Genomic DNA, 6,602 nt, shown 5'->3' with positions numbered 1-6,602 from the left:
CAATTTTGCAGCTAGATGTCAGTGTACTTGTTGGTTTTTTAAGTAAGCAACAAAAATGAAAGGAATAGAAGCAGATTTTTCACTGAGCCAGCTTTCATTCACTGAAATCTTTAAGGATATATGCTCTTGTGAGATTTATAACTCTCATTAAACAATACAGAGAGTGAATCTTGAATACGATTTGAATACAGAAAGGGCTGCAGGTTACTTGCAATAGGCAGTGGTCTCTCTAGATTAAATCTAGGATTCTGGTCGGGAAGGATACTCATTTGGTGAGATGGTTGATTTGGAACTGGGAAAAGGTCCCTCTGTTCCTATCCCCTTAATGCTGTTTGTTTGAATTTTAAAAAAATGTTTATGGCAGAGATGGACATAATCAAAAACATCCCTGAACTCCGGGGAAATGTTGAGCTTTGCTGTTCAGAACTGTGTCTACTTTTTGTAGTGTGTTTGTTTGTTTGCTTGCTTTTTTAACAAAGAAAGAGTAATGTTTCAAAGTAAAATATAAACTCATTCATGATCCCAGTAATATCCTGTTGTATGAAAGCTCCATTCTTATAGTAAGAGTTGACCATAATTTGCTTTAACCACTAGCCAGTTCAGCTTCTCACATATTTCTCCAAGGAACAATTCTAGTAATTATTCAGAGCCTGATCATGCAAGTGCCTGCTGTGAGGTTCTAATCATTCTCAAACTCCCAATGACTTCACTAGATAGGTTGCATGATCAGGTCGTAATTACAGATCACTTTCACTTAAAAGAAAATGATACATATTTTACTCATACTAACTCTAAGGACACACACTGTCACCAATGTGAAGTAGAGCTCCCATTCATGCCAGTGAGAGTTGTATGTGGTCCTAAAAACTAACAAGGTAAGAAATACTTCTCACGGTCAATAAACTGCACAATAGATAATAAAGATTGAGATCAGTGGAACTACTTGAGGGGGGAAGGTAGTATCCAGCATGAGAAAGGTGGCAGACTTAGGCCCTAAATTAGTTTTCAGCCTATTGGCTATGCAGATACTATGGTGATAACGAGCATGATAAACAAAGGCAACTGGCTAGCTAGGTCCTTCTGAAAAGTAATATTACCTGAGATACTATCACTGTGGGAAACCTGTTAGCAAACTGTAACCATTTGCAGGGCTGATTTAACAATTCTAAATGAGCTTTAATGTTCAAAAGTCAAACATTCCAATTATTTTTCTAATTGTTAAAACAACATTAAAGCAGGATGGATATTCTTTTTCAGTTTCATAATTTGAGGGCTATATGTGGCCTGTGATACTTTTTTCTTTTCAGGAAAATGGTTGTGTTGGAGCATTTCCCTAAGGGGTTAATTTCCCAATAAAACTTGAATATACATCCTGACCTAACATAAGAATTTTTCTGTCAAGGGTGAGCGAAAGATATCCCATAATTGGAGCCCATGGTTTCTATAAACCTCCTTTAGTTTGTAAAGTCAAGGATTGTCTTTGCTAGAAAGGAATTCAAAACAATTCCAGTGTAAAAGTGTGCAGATACCGTGATGTAAAACAGAACCTGAATTAATTATTCTGTGTGGTTCTGCCTCATAAGGCATAAAAAGTTCATCCAACTTTAACCTATACACCCTTATTTCCTTATTCCTTTAACTCTTCCCTCTTAACAAAGTTAATAACAGCTGATTACACTAACTGTCTACACCTCTCCCAGAGAGCACAATTGGGAGAAATATAACTCTTATTTACCAGTAAGGGAGACAATTTATGTTGGGGAGAAAGAGAGAGAGAGAAATTAACCCAGGTTGGGAACTTCTGTTATTTGTCTAAACCTCCTGACATGAATTCCCTCTGCAACAGATGTAACATGTAAGTGAAGCCTTAGCCAGAGGATTCAGAGACTGTATACTGAAAAAGACCAGCACTGAAGTGGAAAGGAGCCAACACACATTCCTACCTCCATCCTCCTGACTGATACACATTCATACACATTTATCCTTGACACCAGTGATAGACATCCTCAACCCCCTCTCACACACACACTTTATTCTGGAAACCTGGAAGAAAGAGTTATGGATCAGGTCTGCAATTCACAAGATGCAGGAAAACCTCCCAAAACCTGATGACCCATGTAGAACACTAGATGACCTTGATCTGGAAAGAATATACATTGCATTGATTCATAAAGTAAAGCAAGTTAATGACCTAGGGCATTATCCCATTCAACATCTTTTGCATAACCCCCACATCCGACTTCTGCACCTCTGAGCCAAACAGGCTGTATGAGAAACACCTTGGATTATAAGTATACTTGGTCTTTCATGTGCCTACATTTTGCCACCCACACCCAGAATTTAATTAATAGTTAATCTGACCAGCTGAAATACTATATGAGAATGTATTGTTCAACATCTAACTAAATTAGGAGAAATGGTTCCATGCATCTAGTTTCCAACTGCACTGAAGGATTACTAAGTAAATAGTGGATTTAAAGAAAGTTATCACTGTGATTTGAATTATTGCTAGCTGATATTCTGCTCTTACTTGTTTAGCCTTTTATGCTGATTGTTGGCATTGCTTGAACTGATTTGCCTTTTTTGATGCTGTGTCATGTGATCTGCTGATTGATTTTTGTGAGCAATCATAAATTCCAGCCTATGGCTAAATTGGTATATTTTTATGTTAGACTCGATAATCATTCATTCATTTCTTATGATTAGCTTGTGGAAGAAGAGCTTTACAGGTTAATAAACTTGGACTTGATCTGGATTAAAAGTGTGTGTGTGTGTCAATTCTTTCTTGATTTTAAAACCCCACAAACATAAAGGACATAAATCTGGTGCAGACTTCAACTCAATTTAACCAGATTTCTGTAATTGTCCCCACAGCTGCTACCAGTGGTAAACTCAGAAATACCAACCATAATTGAAAACCTTACTTTCAAATTCATTTCACACTTTGTTCAGGACAAGGAGTGTTTCTTACCTTTTTTTGAACTTTCAGATTGCAGGGCTGAGAAAACAAGATTGGAGTTTGTTTTTAATAGGCTAGCCTCACACCTGTTTCATAGATCTTCTTTTTTAAATGCTATAACATGCAAAGAGCAACTTCCAGCTTAGACAAATTTAGCACAGCATTTGCCTATCATATATTTTGGTTCAGCTCGTAGAGCTGGACTACAAGAGTTCTGGTTCAAGTATCACTGTAATGTAGAAGACACACACAAGAGGGCCTCATTTTCAGAAGGCAAAGGCACAAATTAGCGCACCCCTCCTGCACCTCTGAAGTCAGCAGGACTTCGTAAAGTCAAGTAAAATTGTTGTACTGTAAAACTATAGTAAAAAAATAACTGCAGGAGGACTGGACAGCTCAACCAGCCAGTTTTGGCAGGTGTAGCTTTTCTCTCCTAAAGAGAAAAGGAGTACTTGTGGCACCTTAGAGACTAATTAATTTATTTGAGCATAAGCTTTCATGAGCTACAGCTCACTTCATCCGATGAAGTGAGCTGTAGCTCACGAAAGCTTATGCTCAGATAAATTGGTTAGTCTCTAAGGTGCCACAAGTACTCCTTTTCTTTTTGCGAATACAGACTAACATGGCTGTTACTCTGAAACCTCTCCTAAAGAGCTGGTTCAAACTCAGTCACCTTTGTAGTAACCAAAATTAATTACCATATAAAGGCTGTTCAGTGCTCAGAGCATTTCTTACTAGACAAGTATCTTAACAGATAATGATTACTACATCTGGGAATAACTAATCAGAGAGGCTATGGTTGACTGTTCATAGAGATTAAACAACTTTCTCCTCCTTAGAGGTAGTGCCTCTAGGACAAAGTTGGCAAGGCAGATATGGGGAAATATGGCCTGACACCAATTATGCTGTATTTACTGTACCAATTCAGTGGATAAATAGATATCTTCATTCTCTATATCTGTCAAGCTGGCGGTTTTATAAATACCACATATGAAAAACTTAAAGGAATGTTAAGATTGAAAAGTCAACCACTCAAAAGTTAGGAAATGCCCAGGCAACCTTAATTTGGGCCCACTGAGACAATGCACAATAACAGTCTTGCCCAACATCACATAGGAAACTTGTGCAGAACCAGAACTTGGTTCTCCTGGATCCCAGTCCAGTGCCTTAAATGCAAGAGAATGACCTTTCTCTTCTTGAGTGATCTTCCTCTTCCAATGTTCATGCAGTGCACTGTAGGAGGCAGGGTCCTGTAGAACACACTGATTAAAGATAGTATCATAATGCACATGAACAAGGGAGCAGTATTAGGACTACACAAGTAGCCTTAATTCTGGCCTTTTCCAACTTTAGAATATTAGATTTTACTATGTTAATGTTCTAGCAACAGGTTTTATTTTTGATTTCTTAGGTCTTTTAAAAAGCAAACAAAAAACCCCAGAAATTCCAGTGTGTGAAACTTTGTTATCCCCTCCCCACTCATGGCATGGGCTACCACCAGATTTGAATCCAGGACCTTTAGATGCACAGTACAGGAGCTCTATCACTTGAGCTTCAAAGAGTAATTGATAGCAGCAATATGTTGTCCTTTGTATGCCATCCAGCCACTACAGGAGAATGCAATACACACTTTGCCAGTGGTTTACACAACTCCTCATGCTAGACAGCACAGGAATATTGGGAATCAGTATTCCTGGATTTTGGTCCCTGATCTGGAGGAGAATGTGATCCAGTAGTTATAGACAACAAAGGTAACCGCATAGATTTGGCACGTTCATTCTGCAAGGCAAGGTGTCTAAGTGAGTGCCATATTAGAGTCCTGGGACCAGATTTTGGCCCCTTTTTTTCTGCTCCAGAATTATACATTAGCCTTAAAGTAGGCAGAGGGCCCCCAGGGGGATTCTGCCAGCTCAGAAGCAGCATAGGTCTGGTGTATGTGGCTATATAACATTATCCTCCTACTCCCAGCCCTTGCCATAGCAACATACTGAGGGTGGGTGTGGGCATGTTAGGGGCAGAGTGGGCAGTGGCTGACATGCTCTGTCTTTTCTGGGCCCTGGAGTCTATTCCTAGAGTTGCCAGAAGTGACCTGGCAAAAGCTTTCACTCACTCTGTTTCTAAACTGGGAATGATACTAAGGTATCATGTCAGGTCTGGCTTGATAATAAAGGTTGTGGAGGGCATAGAATTATTAACACCTGCGAGTGGAAGAGCTACGGCCAGAATTCATGGTCTCCATCTGGTGACCCAGTACACCTTCCTCCAGTATATTTACACAAGAGAGGGTGCGCTCCCTACACCAGGCCAAGTGGAGGAAGCTGTGGAAGCGTGCTGCTCCCCCACACTAGGGAATGGAAAGGGAGCCTTTCTTTTGTGTCATCCCCTCCTCACTTTAACTACTACCTTCCTTAGGCTGAAGAGGCAGCAGCCATGGCTGCTAGTTGTGCTCCCATCTGGACCTCCAGCTGCTGGCACATGCTCAGTGTGGCTCACAGGTTGGGGAGCTCTGTGGAGCTGCAGGATACCCAGAATGATTGGTATGTAGCAAGCTCTCTGAGGCTGTGCAATGCAGATGTACTGCTCAGAGGTTTTACCAGGCTGGCTCTACTAAGCACCAAGCGTGTGAAAATGGCACTGTTCTGTGGCTAATAACTTAGCCAAACCTGCGTGAATTTTCATCCAGACAACATAAGGAATATGTCTGAGCAGAGGACTGCCCCCTGCCAAACGTCAACCCTGGAAGCGTTAGAATTCTGGAAAAATTAACATTGTACAAAATTAACATTGGCAAAATTATCTGTTTTTCCCCAATCTCATTCTTGGAACTAACTGCGTTCACTGAAACTTTGAAAACACATTCAGCTTGAGTCAAACAACTGTCATGGAAAACTTCAGCACAAAGAGAGACGGTTTTGCTAAGTTATAAACAAATGAAAACAGGGTCTTGTAATGGACCATGTTAGGCAACTTTTACTACAGGTGTCACCACCAACTCCACCACTTATTAAGTTTGCTATCAATAAAAGAAAGGAATAAAAATGAAAGTGATAACTTTAAGAGAACCTTTAGTGTAAGAGATTGTGGTAGGTGGGGTTTTTTTTAAATAAAATTAAAATTATTATTACTTGGCACTAAAAGTTCTAAAAATTCTTACCTCTGTAACGCTACACTGCACACACAATGCTCCCTTCACCCCTCGAAGAAAGGACCAGACAGAATGAACAAACCAACCACACACAACAGATGTTGGTCACATTGCTTATTGTGCTACTGGAAGGCACTCAGATACCACAGTGATGAGGGCAGTAATTGAACCTGTATAGAATAGAGCAGAACCTCTTTTTACCCTTGTGGCAGCTAAATAGCTACTGATAACTGTTTAATCAAACACCACCAAACATGTGGGGTGGGATGTTCACACTGCAGATATGCTAACTGTTCTTTTACTATTGCCTACGTCTTGCTCATTTTAAATGGCACGGTGCTTCATCCCTTCACTTTCTCTCCCTTGTGCTATATATACAGAGGCAGATTACATCCAAGATGGTTGTTTGAAGAAACCTCCTGCAACTGATAGTCACACTGCAGTGTGAATTGCATTGTAGCACATCACAGGCCCTCTACTCAGACGTGACATGCTGCT

Source organism: Lepidochelys kempii, chromosome 4, assembly GCF_965140265.1.
Source record: "Lepidochelys kempii isolate rLepKem1 chromosome 4, rLepKem1.hap2, whole genome shotgun sequence".
Taxonomy (NCBI): Eukaryota; Metazoa; Chordata; order Testudines; family Cheloniidae; genus Lepidochelys; species Lepidochelys kempii.
Note: the sequence above shows the minus strand (reverse complement) of the source record.